The sequence below is a fragment of the Hemitrygon akajei genome, chromosome 3 (assembly GCF_048418815.1).
Source record: "Hemitrygon akajei chromosome 3, sHemAka1.3, whole genome shotgun sequence".
NCBI classification, from domain to species: Eukaryota; Metazoa; Chordata; class Chondrichthyes; order Myliobatiformes; family Dasyatidae; genus Hemitrygon; species Hemitrygon akajei.
The window spans coordinates 65,764,485-65,786,531 of record NC_133126.1 but is presented as its reverse complement, the minus strand read 5'-3'; the positions used below and the strand labels follow the sequence as shown (position 1 = coordinate 65,786,531).

At 42.2% G+C, this 22,047-nt stretch overlaps 1 long non-coding RNA gene across 1 annotated transcript; it reads left to right on the top strand.

Moving 5' to 3' along the window:
• Positions 1–1,017: 1,017 nt before the first annotated feature.
• On the top strand, positions 1,018–10,617 carry LOC140723356 (uncharacterized). Its single transcript, XR_012097871.1, has 3 exons — positions 1,018–1,365; positions 5,101–5,259; positions 10,212–10,617. It is a non-coding gene; the product is annotated as an uncharacterized lncRNA (long non-coding RNA).
• Positions 10,618–22,047: the final 11,430 nt, after the last annotated feature.

The window sequence follows — 22,047 nt, the reverse complement described above, 5'->3', positions numbered from 1 at the left end:
ATTAAATCATCTAAGCCTCAAATTCTGACGTTCCTCGCTCTTTAACCCCCCCCCCCTTTACAGTTGCACAAACTGCCCCAACCGATAATTTGCTTTGATGTTTGATGGATGTCTTGATTAAAATGTAAATCGCCTTTAGTCTTTGCTGGGAGTAGATACAATTATTATCCTACATGCCGTAGTTCTTGGAAATGCAGACATTTGGTCAATGCTAACTTCAAGTAACTTTTTTATTCCAACTGATGAGAGTGCTACAAATTTAATTCAGGAAATTTAATCCTGAATTAGAGCATAAATAGAAAACAGTATTCGGATCATGAAACTGCTGCAGCATCGAACGAGGGTCTGTTTAACCCTTTAGATATTCGATGATCTCTGTCCATTTTTCAGATTGGTAGTGATACGATACTGAGAGCAGACCCTGCAGTCCGTCGAGTCACATCAGACAATAAGAAGGCTAATCTCATTCATACCCCCGTATTCCCATCAACACTCCATCCTCCATATTTTGCCACTCCCTTTCACAAATTGAACAAGTTACATTACCAAGTAACCCGAGGACCCGCATGTCTTTAGGATGTGGCAGGAAACCCACGCGGTGACAGGGAAATGTACAAGCTCCGTCCAGACAGCCCCCGTGGTCAAAGCTGAACCTGGGTCACTGGAGTTGGGAAACAGCCGCTCTATTTGCAAGGCCAGTATGCCGCCTCTTCTTACTTTCCTGCCCTTGGTTTATAAATGGCTCTTTGAATGCCTCGATTGAAACTATTTTCAAAATCAGTCTGGATTCCAAAACAGTCCAGTCGGGGGGGGGGGGGTGTGCTCTGCCCCCGAATTTCCTTCTATTGATGCAGTGGTTCCCAAGCACCAGGCTGCAAAGCATGTGCTACCAGGCCGCGAGGAAACGATATGATTTGGCGATATGAGTCAGCTGCACCTTTCCTCATTCCCTGTCACGCCCGCTGTTGAACGCGCCTGAACGCAGTGATACCCTCGCGCCGGGGATCACTGGTTGGCCTCGGGTAACGGGCCGCCTCGCGCGGCCGGCGGGAAGTGCCGTTGGTACTGGCCTGGAGCGCGGGCAGATGGGCGCCGCCTCTGAACCCGTTTACTAAACCGAATGTCTGTGGGGAACCAGACGACCTCATTCGGGCTCAGGGGGAAGTGAGCACACTCAGCTACCTCTCTATGATCTACTGAAAGTCACCCCTCAAGCCAAACTTTTGTCAGCCGAGAGATCCTACCGACTTACAAGGGGGGAGAGCACACGCCCTGTCGCACTCCTCGGTCGGTCGGTCGCTCTCTCCGGACTGCGACCGCCACCCCGGTACGGGGACCTCCGGCCCTTACCTTGTCCTCTCACTGGTGTGTTGCAATTATTTTATATGTTCATACGAGGAAAATATGCGCTGTGTGTTTAATATCCAAATGTTACTTAAAATGTTATGATGCTATTGACTTATAAGGGAGTTATAATTGACTTATCACTATATTCATGTGAGGAAAATATGCGCTGTGTGTTTCATATTAAATTCATTAGATAAACCCTTTTAGAAACGAAATTGAGTGTATTAGCCGTTTATAATTGACTTATAGTTGACTTATCATCTATATTCCGGTTGTAATTAACACCCTCCCCCCCCCCTTCCGTCGGCTGGTCCACAAGAATATTGTCAATATTAAACCAGTTCTCGGTGCAAAAAAGGTTGGTGACCCCTGTATTGATGCATTCCTGAAGCCAAGCATAATGTGCTAACATGACTATGACCCATGGTGAACTTTTGGGCAAACGTTTTCCTCTCCAGCAAGACTGAGTTGTCAAACTTACTAGTTTCTCTACTCCTTGGGCTGCTGTTTCTGAAAATCATGCATCTTTAAATTGTTACCACCTTCAATCAGTCCCAACTGGAAGTGACAGCAAAACTTTCACTGCCTTTTGCTATCGGACTGCTGGGAAATGAAACTGGGGAGGTAGCAATGGGGGAGGAGGGAGGACAAAGAAGTGTGGATGAATTTAGACAGCATTTTTCATCAGTTTTTACTTAGTCTGTGGAAAACAGGAGCAGTATGCCTTCAATTTGAGAGAGTCAGGAGCAGGTGTGAGTGTATTGCTATTACTAATGAGAAAGAACTTGGGGAGCAGAAAGGTCTGAAGGTGGACAATTCACTGGAACCAGATGGACTACACCCCAGGGTTCTGAAATAACTACAGTACTGTGCAAAAGTCTTAGGAACATATATATAGCTGGGGTGCCTAAGACTTTAGCATAGTACTGTATTTGACAACGTGGAGCGGAGAGCAAGTTTGTAAATCTGACAGGAGTACAGAGTGTTGGAAATGGCGAGGGTGGAGCACCACGGGAGTGGTGTGGGACAGGTGGCAGAGAAGGAGTGCCAGGGGTGGTGGGGTGGAGTGGATGCAGACGCACCCAGCCCTGAGACACCAGACAAGGTCATTTGATTCAAAACAACTGGTTTATTGGTCATTACAGAATGTCTCTCTGGTGCTTCTCACTCCCTTCTTCTTTTCTCAACCATGATTCCCCTCTCCCCTTCCCACTCTCAGTCCACAATAGAGACCCATATCAGAATCAGGTTAATCATCATATGTTATGAAATTAGTTCTTTTTTGTGGAATTAGGATAGTGCAATACTGTACACACAATTACTCCAGTACTGTGCAAAAGTTTTGGCTACAGTATACAGTAAATATGTGCCTAAAAATTTTGCACAGTAGTTTTGCCTGAAGTGATCTTTCAAGAATCATTAGATTCTGGAATGGTTCTGGGGAACTGGAACATTACTAATGTCATTCCACTCTTTCAGAAGAGAAGGAGGTAAAAGAGAAAATTCTAGGCCAGTTAGCTTGACTTCAGTGGTTGGGAAGATGTTGGAGTCCGTTATTAAGGATGAGGTTTTCGGATACTTGGAGGCACATGATAAAATAGGCCAAAGTCAGCATGGTTTCCTGCCTGCCAGATCTGTTGGTATTGTTTGAGGAAATACCAGGCAGGATAGACAAAGGAGAGTCAGTGGTTGTTGTTTGCTTGGATTTTCAGAAGGCCTTTGAGAAGGTGCCAACATGAGGCTGCTAAACAAAATAAGAGCCCGTGATATTACAGGAAAGATACTAGCATAGATAGAAGAATGGCTGACTGGCAGAAGGCAGAGTGGAAATAAAGGGAGCCTTTTCTGGTTTGCTGCTGGTGACTAGTGGTATTCCACAGGGGCTGGTGTTAGACATTATACGTCAATGTTTTGGTAACGGAATTGATGGCTTTGTGGCGAAGTTTGTGGATGATATGAAGAAAGGTGGAGGGGCAGGTAGTGTTGAGGAAGCAGGATGTCTGCGGAAGGATTCAGATAGACTGGGAGAATGGGTAAAGAGGTGACAGATGGAATATAGTGTAGAGAAGGGGATGTTAATGCATTTTGGTGGTAGGAATAATGGTGTAGACTATTTTCTAAATGGGTAGAAAATTCAAAAATCAGATGTGCAAAGGGACTTGGGAGTCCTTATGCAGGATTCCCTAAAGGTTAACTTGCAGGTTGAGTTGGTGCTAAGGAAGGCAAATGCAATGTTAGGATTCATATTTGAATCCTCTCAAAATAAAAGCAAGGATGTAATGCTAACTGGGAGACAGTTTGGCTGAACACTTATGCTCTGTCCGCCAGAGAAAGCAGAATCTCCCAGTGGCCACACATTTTAATTCCACGTCCCATTCCCATTCTGATATGTCTATCCATGGCCTCCTCTACTGTCAAGATGAAGCCACACTCAGGTTGGAGGAGCAGCACCTTATATTCTGTCTGGGTAGCCTCCAACCTGATGGCATGAACATTGATTTCTCTAACTTCCGTTAATGCCCCTCCTCCCCTTCTTACCCCATCTCTTATTTATTTATTTATTTATCCTCTCTTCCCCCCCCCCCCCACCTTTTCTTCTTCTCACTCTCTGTCCCTCTCACAATCACTCCTTGCCTGCTCTCCATCACCCTCTGGTGCTCCCCTCCCCCTTTCTTTCTCCGTAGGCCTCCCGTCCCATGATCCTTTCCCTTCTCCATCTGTGTATCCCTTTTGCCAATCAACTTTCCAGCTCTTAGCTTCATCCCTCCCTCTCCTGTCATCTCCTATCATTTAAGATCTCCCCTTCCCCCTCCCACATTCAAATCTCTTATTATCTCTTCTTTCAGTTAGTCCTGACAAAGGGTCTCGGCCCGAAACGTCGACTGTACTTCTTCCTATAGATACTGCCTGGCCTGCTGCGTTCCACCAGCATTTTGTGTGTGTTGCTTGAATTTCCAGTATCTGCTCATTTCCTCGTGTTTGTGATGTAATGCTGAGGCACATTGGTCAGACTTTACTTGAAGTATTGTGAGCAATTTTGGGCCCCTTATCTAAGAAAAGATGTGTTGGCATTGGGGAGGGTACAGAGAAGTTTCACAAGAATGATTCCACAAATGAAAGGGTTAACATATGAGGAGCATGTGATAGCTCTAGGCCTGTACTCATTGCAGTTTGAAGAATTTCGGGGGATCTCATTGAACGCTGTTGAATTGAAAGGCCTAGACAGAGTGGATGTGGAGAGGATGGTGGGGGAGTCTTGGACTAGAGGCACAGCCTCAGAATGAAGGAATGTCCCTGTAGAACAGAGATGAGGAGAATTTCTTTAGCTAAAAGGCAGTGAATCAGTGGAATTTATTGCTCTGGAGGCCAAGTCATTGATTACATTTATAGGTTCTTGATTATCGATGACGTCAAAGGTTACAGGGAGAAGGTGGGAGAATGGGATTGAAAGGGATAATAAATCAGTCATGACAGAATGGTGGAGCAGTCTCGATGGGCCCAATGGCCTAATTTGGCTCATTTTGTCTTACGACAAAAGTTTGGTGGAATAATAGAAGTCATGTACCTGTCACATTTATGTGTGAACGTAGTGTTGGGTTTTGGAATCCGCAAGGTTTCTAAGCTTACTTATGTCAGCCAACAATAGCCATTATCTTCACTGGGATAGTGTTCTGCTGTTTCAAGCATAGATATTAAGCATATTGCAGGAAATGAAGTTTCCACAATTTTCATTTCATTATTGTCTATCAACAGAAACAATACACATTGCAGACACGGACCATTTTAGGAACTCTCGACATAAAAAACAACATTGCGAGCTCAGAAACCAACAAGGCCAGAATTGGGCCAAATCAAGCTACCTGTGGCTTCTGATGTCAAAATGGCTGTCTGCATTCATTCATTCATTCTCAGGTGTGTACAGGTAAATACTGAGCTGTCCGATACTGACAGTTGGATTTGTGTAAGAAAGGTTTAAAGGGGGGAGGAGTAGGGCTGGTGGTCAGGACAGTATTGGTGGGCAGAAGGGCCTATTTTTGAGCTGTAAGATTTTATAACTGCATCTGTCATTCTTTGTCACCTGCTGCACAGTAAGTCCAATGATGGAGCACCGTCTTTCTGGAACAATTCAAAGGTACAGTTAATGTCAGAGAAACGTGTACAATATACATCCTGAAATGCTTTTTCTTTGCAACCATCCACGAAAACAGCAGTGCCCCCAAAGAATGAATGACAGTTAAATGTTAGAACCTCACAGCAGCCCCCAGCTCCCCCCTCCCACACGTAAGCAGCACCAAAGCAACCATTGCCCCTTCCCCCACCAGCAAAAAAACCCATCGGCACCCAACACCAAGCACTCAAGCAAACAGCAAAGACACAGACTTGCAGTACCCCAAAGACTACTCGTTCACCCGGTATTTGATGTACCACAGGTTCTCTCTCTCTCCCTAATAATGGAGTAAGAGGTGTCTCTGGCTTTAAGTGTAATGCCAGCGAATGCACCATTCAACTCCTACGCCTCTGACACATTTGTCTCTGAACATGATTGGTTGTCTGTCGTATCTGATGAAGACAGAGGACCTGTGTGGGAGCGTTTTTAAAGTGGAAAAGCCATTGTACTGGGGCAATTCCACTCTCTTCACTTTGGAAGTCCGCTTCCAGTGGTGTGAACAGTCACCACAAACTGGGTTGCAGTGGATGATCATGACTTCTTCTGTGCCTTGTCATGCTCTTTGCTCTCCACAAAGCTTGCTGTGTAGGTTTTTGCAAATAAAGTGAAGTGAGGCGTTATATATTTAATGAAACCCATAACACATTTTATTAAACTCCAAAACCCAAACACAAAAGCGGGCTAAACCTCTTCATGTAATAATGTCATCATGTCAGACCAGCCTCTTAACGTGAATCCCCAACTCAATGTTGGTGGTTGTGAATTATGTACATTTCTCCCAAACTCCTTGACATCCACAGGCTGGCAGTTCATAAAATCAACTAACAGTCTTTGGGTACACTGGAAATTTGCACCAAGCAGAGATCTAGCCACTTCAGCCACAGCAAAGTCAGATGAGTAATGTTGCCCACTGAAGCAGAGTGTCACTCGGTGTGTGCCTTAAGTCTGGATCTTGCTGCTGTTGGCAACCCCCAGCGAGTTTTCACTGATCTTTGCCTTCTCATCAATAGGTGACGCTGGCAGAACACTCACTTGAGCACCTGTGTCATACAGGAAGTGACACCTTGAAAGAGTATCCATAATGATCAGTAGATGACCCTGACAGCTGGAACCCACGGTATTCACAGACCCCTGATGTGCTGACACTGTCGAAGCTGCAAGATGGTTGGCAATTCCTAGCATTTGTACCAAAGCAAGTGTGGTAAAAGCTCAAGCCCAGCATGATTTGTTTTGCATTTGTGGGCATTTCTATGTTGGGAAACTTGCTGACTGGGCTTACTAAGGGAGAGAAAGGAGGAGGAATGATGCATCGCTGCCCAGTTGAGTGTACACTATCAGTCATTTTAGCAAGCTCCGGGTGCATTAGTGAGGGCTATACAAACTTGATCAGGAATTTGCTGAATGAGGAACTCTTTAAAAATGAAACAAGGATGGTGATTTCCCAGGAGGGACAGCATGTGGTCCATTAGCTCTGAAGGTCTAGCATCGCTGAGACTAGGTAAGGAGAGAAACTGTTTGGCGTGGTCAGACTCCAATAGTTCAACAGTCTGTAAAAGGTGAGTTTTCAGTGATGAGTATTTATCATGTTCAGCCGGGTGTTCAAGCAGACTCGCTGTTGAGAGATGCTACCACGTAGTAGAATTTGGTGTTGTCAATGTTGATTTCTTGCACAGTGAACTGGGCCTCAGCTTGTACAAATCAGACAAAGGCACTTTGCTGCCAAAACTCCGGAAGTTTCAGAGCAACTGCATTGGCTGACATGTTGAATAACTCTGGAATCATCCTAGAGCATCAGGGTCACCAATGTAGTTTTCTGCAAACAAAATGAAGTGAGATATTTTATTTAATGAACTCCAAAACCAAAACACAAAAGCACACTAAATCTCTTTACGTAACAACATCATCATGTCAGACCAGCTTCTTAAAATGAAACCTCAACTCAACGTCGGTGTTGTGAATTATGTACATTTCTCTCAATTACGTTCCCTGACAGCAGAACCACCTTCCTGGCCATTGGATCTCAATGTTGATCTCATCTGCCCAGTCCACCGGAGCTGTCTTTGCAAGCTAGGACAGGCATGCTCCTATCTCACTGGGGTATGAGGCCGCCAGCCGTCCTCAGCTGGTTCAGCCCGACAGTTGAACCAGCATACCTCTCGCTGTGAAATGGGGGCAGCTCTTTTTCCCTTATTAGGGAGAGAGAGAGAGAGAGAGCCTGTGGTATGTCGAATTACTGGATGAATGAGTAGTCTTTGGGGTACTGCGTCCGTGTCTTTATTGATGCTTGCTGAACATTTGAGTGCTTGGTGGAGGGCGCCGATGCTTTTTTTTGCTGACGGTGGTGTTGGGGGGGGGGGGGGGTCCGTGTTTGTTGCCTTGCTGCTGTTTATGTGTGATTCTAACATTTAACAATTGCACGTAGTGCAGCTGCCAGTTCTCACCAAGAACCTCGAATAGGCAGGAGAAAGGAGTGGACAATGTCTCTTGCATGCTCAACCAAGTACGTGGGAAATGTGACTAATACTTTATATAATTATTTTTATTTAATAGCACATGCATTTTCCAAACAAATCTTGATTGTATTTAAGCAGTTGCACTCATTAATACACAGACAATGAAAAAAAGTACAGTTGATGTTTCGGGCTGAGACCCTTTGGCAGGACTGGAGAAAAAAAGATTAGGAGTAGATTTAAAAGGTTGGGGAGGGGAGAGAGAAACACAGGGTGATAGGTGAAGCCTGAGGGAGTAGAGATGAAGTAAAGAGCTGGGAAGTTGATTGGTGAAAGAGATACAGGGCTGGAGAAGAGAAGGATAAGTCAGATAGGAGGGAACAGAAGGCCATGGAAGAAAGAAAAGGGGGGAGGAGTACCAGAGGGAGGCGATGGGCAGGTAAGGAGATAAGGTGAGAAGGGGAGTAGGGAATGGGGAATGGTGAAGGGGGTGGGGAGCATTAACAGAATTTTGAGAAATCGATGTTCATGCCATCAGGTTGGAGGCTACCCAGACGGAATGTAAGGTGTTGTTCCTTCAACCTGAGCATGGCTTCGTCGCAACAGAAGAGGAGCCCATGGAATAGACATATTGGAATGGGAACGGGAAGTGGAATTAAAATGGGTGGCCACTGGGAGATCCTGCTTCTTCTGGCGGGTGGAGCGTAGGTGTTCAGCGAAGCAGTCTCCCAATCTAAGTTGGGTCTCACCGATATACAGGAGGCCACACCGGGAGCACCAGACACAGTATATGACCCCAACAGACTCACAGGTGAAGTGTCACCTTACCTGGAAGGACTGTTTGGGGCCCTGAATGGTAGTGAGGGAGGAGATGTAGGGGCAGGTGTAGCACTTGTTCCACTGTTACGAACCCCGTAACTGGGTATCTTACCAGCAAAGATAGGAGTATCCATTGAAGTCTGATGATACTATTTTTAACAGTATTCATTAGTAAAAATACACAAAAATAATATCAATGCAAATGTACAGATAGTATACGACATCAATACTAAACCTAAAAGTGCGGGTATAATAATAATCAATATGAAATAAGCTCTTTCGTTGTCTAGGGGATAATGAATTGTCCGATGGAAATATAAAGTTCAGTTCAGTTCATGCAGGCTGCGGTAGTTGTTTGTCGATGTGTTGCAATTGTTAGAGAGAGAGAGAGAGAGTAACTTGCCGACTTTCCTTTTACGATCTTGATCCGTCTCCGTCCTTTAGCTAGACCGTTCCGTGGAGGACTCATCACCCAGGCAAGGGTGGACACACACACAAGCCCCCACCGGTCTCATAGCGTCTCTCCTGGTGCGTCTGAGGGGTGTTCCCCAGACCCTACTTTATCCCCGCTCACGGGGTCTCAGATGTCAATCAGGTTGGGATGATGCAATCCCTCAACCAGACCACTCTGGTTGCCCCCTGAGGGGTTTCAATGAATAGAACAGTACTCAATACACGATTCCTTCTCCAAGAGACAATAGCAGTAATCTCTTTGTCAATAGGAGACATTCCAACCTGTGCTGTGCCTCTCTCTCATAAATTTGTATGAGCTGTTTATCTCTCTCATTTCCTTTGATAACAGCATTGGAATAGTAGCAATTTGCGATTCTCCAAAAGGGGGGGGGGGGGCATTGGCGATTCTGTACCCTTCTGCCCATCAGAGTTGCTCCTCATTCATAACACCACTTACAAGGATAAGTGCCAGGAAGGAGATCAGTGTGGAGGGGCGAATGGACAAGGGAGACTATTCTTTTAGTTAATATTAGTAGTAATATTACTGTATTTCTATACTTCTATTACTTACAATTAAAAGTACGGCGACTGGAATAGAACATAAATGAGTAGAATAGATGGTCCATGTTGTCCTATATTTGTGGTACGGAAGGTCAAAGATGAACTTGTCTCCACAAAGTCTTCTGTCGGGTTTTCAGTGCTCAGCAGGTTTAACGGTGGAGAGATAGGGAGATCAGCAACTTTAACAGGTAAGTGATATCAAGGTAGATGTGTATTTCTAGCATCTGTTAGGCTTTGCAATAAGGTGCTGCTCATGGTATTAGAAAACTCTGGAGCTGTTTGGTTCTTAAACTAGACAGATGTAAATTGTTGATGTTGCTTTAGTTGGATCTAGTGGGTTTGAGGGTCTAGAGAGAAGATAAATGCAAAATCATACCTTTATATCTTTATGTATTTCTTTCCTACCTCCTCAGTCTGTGCAGAAGCTGGACTCTCCTGTGACTGACTGGGAGCTGAGCATGGAACCTGATAACCCATCATTGACTGAACCTACAGGGGGTTGTCCGCTTTTAGAATACAGATCATTGGTTTATGAAGCTACTTTTTCAACAAGCAGGATTTCCCACTTTTCTGATACTGCAATGCCAATGTTATAACATTGAACTTTATGATCTAGACATGCTGTATTCTCAAAAAGTTACATAATTAATTCCCTCCTCTAACTCCATGCTAAAGAACTGCCGGAATTTTTGCCCCTAGTGCACATTCAAGGATGAAACATAGCAGATTTGATTCATCATACTGTCCTACACCAGCTGGTCTAGATCAATGTAAACTTAATTTACTTTGAACTGTTAAGTGACAGAATTAATCAAGGAGGAACACTGACTACTGGCTGTACAGTAAATGTTTTTGATTGCTTATAAATCAGAAACAAGAATTAAAATTAAGTTTAAAAAGAATGGAAATCCTCAGTATAAATAAGTGAAGTCATAGTTACTGAGCAGCTGAACAGCAAATCATTATGTTTAATACATTGATCGGCAAAGGTTACATCGGTCATTTCATGTATTTATGTAAATTAGCATTAACCACCTCTGAATTTCAATCAGGGCAGTGACCTGAGTCAGGAACAAAATTGAAGAAAATTGTAGTTGTTTTGATTATATATTAGATTACATAAAATTTGGCAGCTGTGTTAGAACCACCTGTTAAACAGCTCCATTTCAAATGTGTGACAGAGGTTTTGTACTGGCCTGAAGATTTTTATTTCCCTGATTATTTTTAGGGAATTCTATTTAGCAAATGCAATGGGTATACTTACCATTGTAAGGTATTTTTAAGGAAAGACTGGCCATGCAGACAATTGAACTGAATTTGTGACTGAAATGGGGTTGGTGAAAAGGTAGGATGCAAACAGAGGTAAGCTTTTTTTTCCCCTGGAGTGAAGAGAGAAGAAAGAACATGAGGCTTTAATTTAGTTGTTCTTCAGAATCCATTACCAGCCGTCTTTCCTGAGAGGAAGGGATTTTATTTGTTTTAGCAATATCTGCTTTGCTGCCTCAGGCTCTGTATAGCTTCCTGCCTCCAGTTATGATACTTTCATAATTTTCTCATTGTCAGTGTCCCTAATTCCACTCAGCCATCAGGCCTCGAGCATTAACACAGGGGATGTGGGTCATCCATCTCAGGCATGGCAACTGACCGTGGTTATCAGTTCTGGACAGACCCAGAGCAGGTTGTCAACAACTTCCAACATGCAGGAAGAACCAAGCATCCCTGAGCACTTGTGCAGATTTTGCTTCATTTCCAATTTTGTCATCTTGAGGTATCAGTCTGTGCCTTCACTCAGGCAGCAGGAAGTTCAGCATTTTTCTTGGAGAAATGCTAAATAAGCTGAACTTGTTTTTCCTGGAAGGGTGAGCTGATAAAACTACAAAAGATATGATTAGCACACCTTGGTAGATCATCAAAATATTTTTCCCACAGCAAGAGTGCATAGTTTTAAGATGAATGTTAGGAGTTTTAACGAGATTTGAAGGGTAAGTTTTATGCATGGGGAGTAGTTGATATTTAACTTCACTGCCAGAAGAGATGGTAGAGTTAGATACAGTCACTATTTTTGAGAGGCATTTATATACTTAAATAGGCAAGGCACAGAAGTACATAAAACAGGGTAGATGAGTTTATAGTGCAATGAGAAATTGGCAGGTGTAACTTTGTGGCCATCACAGAGTCATGGCTGAAAAAAAATCACAGCTGTCACCAAAGCGTCCAAGTATACACGTCCTATTGAAAAGACAGGCAGGTGGTCAGAGAAGGTGGGGTGGCACTGTTGGTAATAAATGAAATCAAATCCTTAGCAAAAAGTGTCATAGATTCGGAGAATGGAGAATTCCTGTGGGTAGAGTTAAAGAACTGCAAGGGTAAAACGACCCCTTAGTAATCACAACTATATTCACTCTGCCCGGCACTCAATTTTCTGGCACGCTGCTTTCAACGAGCCACTGTTTCCGAGAGTTTCATTCGTGTCAAGGGAATGGATGGAGCCAGTCAGCTTTTCCTGGGGCAGTGGCTGTTCTGGGATCTCCTGGCATCTAGTGCCACTGTGATGGAGGACAGGAAATTCTGTGTGCCTGTGCTGTCTTCTGCGGTCTTATTGTTATACAATCTGGCTTAAAGGGATCTGCAGATCTTTAGTATGTCTATCTTTGAGGATGTTACTGAGATGTCCTTTTCCTTAATGCTGCAAATCACAGAGCTCTCCCAGTGAACCTTTCAGAAGAAGAAACACAAGTGTGCCTTGTGAGTTCAGAGGTAAAGAGAACAGCTTGTTGACTCTTTACCTCTCGAAATTCCTCTCTCCCATCCACCCTTCTCAAAGGCAGAAGTTGTTGAAATCCGTCTGGAGTTGGCACAACTCCCCCTGACTCTCTCATGCTTTCTAAACACCTTTGAAGATGATGAAGCTTTTGATGCTCTCCATGGTCGCTTCCCAACAGTGAATCAGAGTCACAGAGGGGTTTCGCAGTTCTTCAATTTGTATAATCCCTTCTTAGTTCCTCAATGTTCTCTGGACATTCAGCTTGACATTCTGCTTATACACCCCTACCTTCCATCTGTAGGTAACAAAAGGCACAAAGGTGGCAGAGGTCAGAGAAGAAACCTGGCATGACGTCAGTAGAACTGATTGTGAGTGCCATTGATGCGAAGAGTAAGTTTATCTGGGGTCGGACTGAGATATCCATTCCGTGTTTTGCTGTGCTCTGCCAGCAGGGATATTGAAGGCATCGCACAATGTTGTATCTTTAACCATTTCTGTCAGAAGTCCTGCCTCCTGTCCACACTGGCAGATTGTTGGCCATATTGTGAGAGGTAGCATGTGTATCTCTCCGGAGGGAAAGGGAGTTACGTTTGCTCTGTTTCTTCTTGGCTCAGACAGTCGATGATATTCCATTTAAGGGAAATTAAAAAGCACTTGAAGGTTACGAGTGTCATGGCTGAACAGCCTGAGTGGCCAGGTGTTGGGTTTGAGGTGTGGGGAAGTGAGGGAATGAATACCAATGAGAGTATGAAGCGCAAACTGCAATTTAGTGAAGAGTATTGAATTGAATTGACTTGATTACTTACATTCTTCATACACATGAGGAGTAAAAATCTTTACGTTACGTCTCCATTCAAATGTGCAATGTGCAATTATAGTAATTTATAATAAATTTTATGTACAACAGTATAGTTAATATAACATAAAAATACAGCTGCATCAGCATGAATTAATCAGTCTGATGGCCTGGTGGAAGAAGCTGTCCCGGAGCCTGTTGGTCCTGGCTTTTATGCTGTGGTACCGTTTCCTGGATGGTAGCAGCTGGAACAGTTTGTGGTTGAGGTGACTCGGGCCCTTTTTACACACCTGTCTTTGTAAATGTCCTGAATGGTGGGAAGTTCACATCTACAGATGTTCTGGGCTGTCCACACCACTCTCTGCAGAGTCCTGCGATTGAGGGAGGTTCAGTTCCCATACCAGGCAGTGATGCAGCCAGTCAGGATGCTCTCAATTGTGCTCCTGTAGAAAGTTAGAATTTGGGGGGCCATACCAAACTTCTTCAACCGTCTGAGGTGAAAGAGGCGCTGTGTGCCTTTTACACCACACAGCTGGTGTGTACAGACCATGTGAGAATCTCGGTGATGTTTATGCCGAGGAACTTAAAGCTGTTCATCCTCTCAACCCCAGATCCATTGACGTCTATAAGGGTTAGCCTGTCTCCATTCATCCTGTACTCTACAACCAGCTCCTTTGTTCTTGTGATATTAAGGGAGAGGTTGTTTCCTTGACACCCCCGTGTCAGGGTGATGACTTCTCTGTAGGCTGCCTCATTATTATTTGAGATTAGGCTGATCAGTGTAGTGTCATCAGCAAATTTAATTATCAGATTGGAGCTGTGGGTGGTGACACAGTTATGGGTATACAGAGAGCAAAGGAGGGGGCTTAGTACACAGCCCTTGGGGCACCTGAGTTGAGGGTCAGAGGGGCAGAGGTGAGGGAGTCCACTCTTACCACTGGCCAGTGATCTGACAGGAAGTCCAGGATCCAGCTACACAAGGCAGGGAGTTGTGTAGGAAGTTGGAGAGAGCAATGCAGGTATTTTGACACAACAGATAAGATCGTTATAGTTATTTTGAGTTGTAATAATTTCCAGGCATTTACAAAATGAGCTATTACTTCTGTTTGGCAAGACAAATGTTGCACTGGGGGCTTCTTGCACCAATCAAGAAAATTGCTCTTGATGCACTTTGCTGATGAGATATTTGATTACATTTAAATTATGACGTGAGATCTTTTACTAAGTTCTATGTCATGAATATATTCACAGACATTACCATAGAGTCAGAGAGCGCTAGAGCACAGAAACAGACCCATCGGCTCGTCTAGTCCCCATGCCAACCTGATTTTCTGCCTTGTTTCATCCGCCCACACCCAGACCACAGCTCTTCAAACTTACTCTTCTGTAATCAGGATACTGTCCATGACATTGCTGCTCTTTTTTCTCTCAGTTTTATAGACCCAGTCTCCTGAGTAAATATAGATACAAAAAATTCATTTAAGATCTTCCAAGGAAACTCATTTTGTCCCTTGCTATCCTTTTGCTCTTAATAATTCTATAGAGGCCTTTGAGATTCACTTTTGGTTTGTCTGTCAGAGCAACCTCATGTCCTCTTTAAGCCCTTTTATTTCTCTCTTGTATTTCTTATATTCCTCAAGCACCTCATTTGTTCCTTCAGCCTATACCTGATATATGCCTCCTTCTTAATGAGGGTCTTAATAGTCCATGAAAACTAAGGTTCCCTAAACCTGTCAATACTCCACTTTTGAAGGCCTCACATTTACCCATCACACTTTTACTGCAAGACAACCTGTCCCATTCACACCTGCTAGATCTCTTCTGATGCCATCAAAATTGGCCTTTCTCCAATTTAGAATCTCAACCCTAGGATCAGTCCTATCCTTCTCCATAAATGTCTTGTAATTAATGGGATTAGTTATTATCAAGTTAATGCAGGATGTTAGTTTTTTCCCCCGATACCTTGCATCCTGTTTCAGAGCGATCTTCACCAGCATATATAGTAGACATGCTTAATTGTAGATACCCATTAGCTTTTGGTCCCCTCTCACCTTCCTTAATTAGTGGGAAAGCGTGCAGTTTTCCAATCTGAAGTCCCAAGTTTTGAGAACTTAAGAAAATAGCAGTAAACAGCTCTGTATTGTTCTCATTTACTTTCTTAAAAACATTATGGTGGAAATAAGCTGGTCCGGGGATTCTGTCACTTCTTGATGACTTTGTTTTCTTCATCAACATTTCTTTTACTTATGTTAATTTTATGTGAAGTTCTTGTCCGTGATTTACCAATAAGTTCCCCAGGATGTCAACGATATCACACTTGTCCTCTGCTGTAGGCACAGACACAAATGGAACGTTCAACATGCATCATTTTCTTAATTTCATTCACACAATTATTATTTTAGATTGACTCACATTGCTTCTGACCACTTGTGTTAGATCAAAATTCTCTGCAACCTTCTGCCACATGAATCTCTTCATAACATAAAAGGTCTATTTCCGGTATTGTGCACCACTCTACAAAATCAGTTGCAATGTCCATCTGGCTCCAGTTACACGGTTTTGATCAATCCTGTCACTGAGAGTGGACTAGAACGACACCAGGAACATGGAAAATATGTGATTAATTTCTCTGAAATCAGTTCATGGCGTCTGTTCACTGCACTTTGCTGATGCCATTTGGTAATTCAAAATAAATTAACTTTTGGACATTTAACTAAAGTTGTCTGTAAATTTCCTGCTAAATTCCTGATTTTCAATTGTTGTTTGATGTTTACACCGATTTAACAGGACACCTCTAGTTTCTTAATATTGTCAAATGCTAATTTAGAAAATCAAATTATTTGAAGATTTAACAGTTATTTCAGCTAGTCTAATCTGAGAAGTGAGCTATTGCATAATGATTTCTCTTAGACATCATAGTGTGTACTTAATGTATTTTGCCATAAGAAGCTTAGAATAAATTATGTGAAATGAATTTGCCAACCAAGAGACTATTCACATTCAGAAGCCTTCAGTTAACCCAGTCACCTGCAAATTTGTGCTTCCACACCATACCCAGGGGAAAAAAATAACCTATTGGAAATTTGATAACTACTGAATAACTGCCAGTCAAATGTGTGATTATATAAAGTAGGAGACAAGGTAGATAATCTTATTCACAAGAATGCATTTTGTGTCTGGAAGCAGACATTGCGGCTTCAGAGTTGCTGCATTCACTGTTATGGCACATTTTAATATACTCTTCAGCAGATTTTGCCATATATTTCTCACTGGAGAATGCAGTGCTTTTACTATTTCAATTATATTTGCGCAATATTGTAAATATATTGCTTGATTAATCATTCTTTGTTTACATAATTCATTATGGGTTACATTTAAGAATGGCATACGTCGTTATGTCACCAGGTTATATGTGAGTGCCTCACCAAATAAAAAGGAAAAGTTATCCTGGCTCGTGTGTTTCTGGAGTTACAAAACATACTGTTTGACTGCCTAACTCACCGTGCTCAGAATCAAATGAGTTCTTAAGCAAAATCAGTGCTGTCATTTTATTTAACAATTTCAACTACAATTGCTACCTTTACCATTCTGTGACTTGCAGGAACTGGTATTGATTTATTAAAGATAACTCAGGAGGCATCTGGAACAAAGATATTGCAATGCATGAACACTGATGACAACAATTTTAAGTAAGCAATGTCAATGGAAGCTTACTTCTATGCACTACAAATCCTCTTCACTTTTCTGAGTCTGATTTAAGCATACATAAAAATCAAAGCCATTTTGCACCATCTGGTAATTCACTTCTGTTTGGTCTGAATCTGTGCCGTTAGAGTTTACTGTTTGCTGGTGCTTTTATTGTCCAGCATGGAGAGCCTTTCAGAATGCAGCAAGTAGCTTTATCCAACACCTCCCTAAGTGCAATTACTTCTAGTACTGAGGCCATTTCATGGGACAAATCATCAAAGAACATCTGTGTCCATTTTGGAAGCCTTTGTCTGAATTAGTCATCCTCAGCAGGGTAAACCTGAGTCCTAGGAGATCAGAAAAGCCTGAATCCTCTCCTCTGTTTATCCATCTACAGAGGTTTGTAATCCCCTTGCAGAAGCCAGTGTTTAACTTTGACTTTAATTGTTGGATTTGTATTTATGATTAAAAAGTATAATACTTTTTATTGCCATATATTGAATATACAGTAGCTACAGGGTTTTGTAATTGTCAGGACCAAAGATATAACCCATGTACACAGTGTGTTTACACTGAATTACAGTTTTCCAGTTGAATAAACAAAATTGCTGTTTTTCTAAGAAAACGAGAAGTTTAAGTTTGCAAAGTCTAGTTTTGGCACAGTGTAATGCATTGGAATCTGGTTGTTCTCTGACATCTGTACTGTTGATTCACTCATGTCAATGGGAATTGCAGTCAAAGGGATTTGACACAAATATTAACATATCACCATAGTTACAGATGCAAAAGAAAACACCCTAATCTGGTTCTGTACAATGCTTTTATTCAGGCACATTTAATTAATGTGTGGATTGAGAAAATTGTCAAGATCTCCTGATTAATAATGATAATTGATGTGCTCTGATAAGAAGTTCTGCATATTGCAGCGGAGCCACACTTGGTCAGCTCTGCACTTTATGCTGTGTCAGCTTATTCTGAGCAATTTCACACTGACTGGAGATATATGCAACAGAAAATTCAACAAAACCTAACATCAGGCTAAATTTTGCTGAATCAGAAATTATAATGGTCTCTTTGTACTAAAACAACACCTCACACTTTTTATTAATAGAAATTTCTAAACTGATACTTCCCACAGCATTGGGGTATTCCGATGCATTTGCCTGCAGAAGGTCAGAGCTAAATTTAAACCATGAGCTGCTTTGGACTAAGCTTCTAATCATTTGCTTAGGGTTTCCAAAGGAGGAAAATAACCAGAATGCAGATCAATGCACTTCACATGTTGCGATTAGAGTGCGTGCGGGAGATTGTGTACTGAAGCATTTGGGCTTTAGATTACATGTCACCTGGACAGTAAGGAGTGGTTTGATCGTAGTATATCTCACATTTGAAATGTGGTATCTGCAAAATCACATCTTCAGTCGGTGGTATCCGTTGTCTTGGGTGTAATAGAAGCAGGTGTATGCCATTCACCCCACTAGCTGTTCAGGCATAGCTGACCTTTTACCTTAGTGCAAAAACTCTATCATTGTCTTCAGTGTACACTCTGTCCGACCCAATGCAGCCTCTTAGGTGGATAATTCCAAAGAATCAAGAACTGCTGGTGGGATTTTTTTTTCTTATCTCTGTCCCTGAAACCATAATTCTAGACAGGGACACAAATATCCTGCATCTACCCTGTCGAACCTTAAGAATTTTGGATGTTCAGAGTGAGCACCTTTCATCCTTTTCAAGTCAATATTTAGGATGTGTTGCTTGGGAAGAATTGGGTGAAATAAGAGCGTCAGGGAATTGCAAATCATGAATTGTAGCAAACTTCCTCTAGCCATGGTGATATAGGTAGAACATGTTATTGCTCACCGTATAAGTTGCTGTATGACTGAAACTGCTGGCATTTTTTGTTGAGAATGTCCTATTTGCACATCTTGGAACCAAAATGAGTTGTGAATAAAGAGGATCCAGTGGATACACACTACAAAGGTTTCTAGAATGCACGTCAAATGGTGTTACATTTTAGAAAATAGAAACTCATGGTATATGTAGTCAAATGTTGGCACAGATAGAATATTAATCAGCTAAAAGGTAATCAAGGGGAGGTATAAATTGTTCTTTTCTTTTACTGGTTGGTGAGATGCAATAATAGTGTATTATAGGGATGCCTCACATTTTACAATGTTATGGCTGCTAAATAGAAACATAGAAAACCTACAGCACAATACAGGCCCTTCGGCCCACAAAGCTGCGCTGGAAATGTCCTTACCTTAGAAATTACCGAGGGTTACCCATAGCCCTCTATTTTTCTGAGCTTTGTGTACCTGTCCAGGAGTCTCTTAAAAGACCCTATCATATGCTCCTCCAGCACTGTAGCTGGCATCCCATTCCACGCACTCACCACTCTCTGCATAAAAAAACTTACCCCTGACATCTCCTCTGTACCTGCTTCCAAGCACCTTAAACCTGTGCCCTCTTGTGCTACCCATTTCAGCCCTGAGATAAAGCCTCTGACTATCCACATGATCAAGGCCTCTCATCATCTTATACACCTCTATCAGGTAACCTCTCATCCTCTGTTGCTCGAAGGAAAAAAGGCCAAATTCACTCAACCTATTCTCATAAGGCATGCTCCCCAATCCAGGCAACCTCCTTGTAAATCTCCTCTGCACCCTTTCTATGGTTTCCACATCCTTCCTGTAGTGAGATGAACAGAACTGAGCACAGTACTCCAAGTGGGGTCTGACCAGGGTCCTATATAGCTGCAACATTACCTCTTGGCTCCTCAACTCAATCACACAATTGATGAAGGCCAATACACCATATGCTTTCTTAACCACACAGTCAACCTGCGCAGTAGCTTTGAATGTTCATGGACTTGGACCCCAAGATCCCTCTGATCCTCCACACTTACCATTAATTCTATATTCTGCCATCATATTTGACCTACCAAAATGAACCACCTCACACTTATCTGGGTTGAACTCCATCTGCCACTTCTCAGCCCAGTTTTGCATCCTATCAATGTCCCGCTGTAACCTCTGACAGCCCTCCACACTATCCACAACAGCTCCAACCTTAGCGTCATTAGCAAATTTGCTAACCCATCCCTCCACTTCCTCCTCCAGATCATTTATAAAAATCATGAAGAGTAAGGGTCTCAGAACAGATCCCTGAGGCACTCCACTGGTGACCGACCGACAGAATATGACCCGTCTACAACCACTCTTTGCCTTCAGTGGGCAAGCCAGTTCTGGATCCACAAAGCAATGTCCCCTTGGATCCCATGCCTCCTTACTTTCTCAATAAGCCTTGCATGGGGTACCTTATCAAATGCCTTGCTGAAATCCATATACACTACATCTGCTGTTCTTCCTTCATCAATGTGTTTAGTCACATCCTCAAAAAATTCAATCAGGCTTGTAAGGCACAACCTGCCCCTGACAAAGCCATGCTGACTATTCCTAATCATATGATGCCTCTCCAAATGTTCATAAATCCTGCCTCTCAGGATCTTCTCCATCATCTTACCAACCACTGAAGTAATACTCATTGGTCTATAATTTCCTGGGCTATCTCTTCTCTTTGTTTTGAATAATGGAACAACATCCGCAACCCTCCAATCCTCCGGAACCTCTCCCGTCCCCATTAATGATGCAAAGATCATCGCCAGAGGCTAAGCAAACTCCTCCCTCGCCTCCCACGGTAACCTGGGGTACATCTCATCCTGTCCTGGTGACTTATCCAACTTGATATAGTCCCATACATGACTTACTGTGTAGAGGTATGAGGAAATATGTACAAAACAAATACAAACTCAATTTTTCTACTCCAAAAGAAAGCCATACAAATCGTAAATAAGACAAGTGATTATGAGACAACGAATCCATTATTTGTTCAACTAAACACTTTAAAATTTAGAGATTTGGTAGATTTTAAAATAATACAAATTATGTATAAAATAAAAAATGGACAGTTACCACAAAGTATCCAAAGGTTGTTTAAAATGATAGAAAGTCAACATGGTTTGAGAGAAATGTATATTTCAAAAACAAAGGATAAGAACAAATGTAAAAAATCATTGTATTTCAGTCAGAGGGGTGAATCTATGGAACGGTTCTAGTGAGAATTTAAAAATATGCACCACACTTAACAAGTTTAAAAAAATATTTAAAAATAATTTAATGAACAAATATAAAATACATGATTTAAAATGAGTGGGAGTAATGCAAATAAATGATACGTGGAATTGGATTTTGTGTTAAAAGATTATGATTTTTTTTGTTTTGATGTGACGATTGACGCCAAATATGTTTTTGTATAAGTAAGAGGGGTAGGCGTAGTAAGCTGTAGCTTCAGCCTACACCCTTTTGGTCTGTTTTAAAGATTTTTATTATTTAATTTTGTCTTATGAAATCATCATTGAAAATGATGCTTTTTGTTATGTTTGTACTGACTGAAATAAAATTTCATTCATTCATTTCTTTTTCCAAACGCACATCCCCTTTCTTAATATCTACATGCTCAAGCTTTACAGTCCACTGTTAGCCATCCCTACAATCGCCAAGATCCTTTTCCATAGTGAATACTGAAGCAAAGTACTCATTAAGTATCTCTGCTATCTTCTCTGGTTCCATACACACTTTTCCACTGTCACACTTGATTGGTCCTATTCTCTCACATCTTATTCTCTTGCTCTTCACCTACTTGTAGAATACCTTGGGGTTTTCCTTCATCCTGTCCACCAAGGCCTTCTCATGGCCCCTTCTGACTCTCCTAATTTGTTTCTTAAGCTCCTTTCTGCTAGCTTTATAATCTTCTAGATCCCTATCATTACCTAGTCTTTTGAACCTTTCATAAGTTCTTCTTTTCTTCTTGACTAGATTTACAACAGCCTTTGTACACCACGGTTCCTGTACCTACCATCCTTTCCCTGTCTCATTGGAATGTACCTATGTAGAACTCAGCGCAAAGCGAGGCGAAACCTCACCTGCGAGTCTTTCAGAGTCAG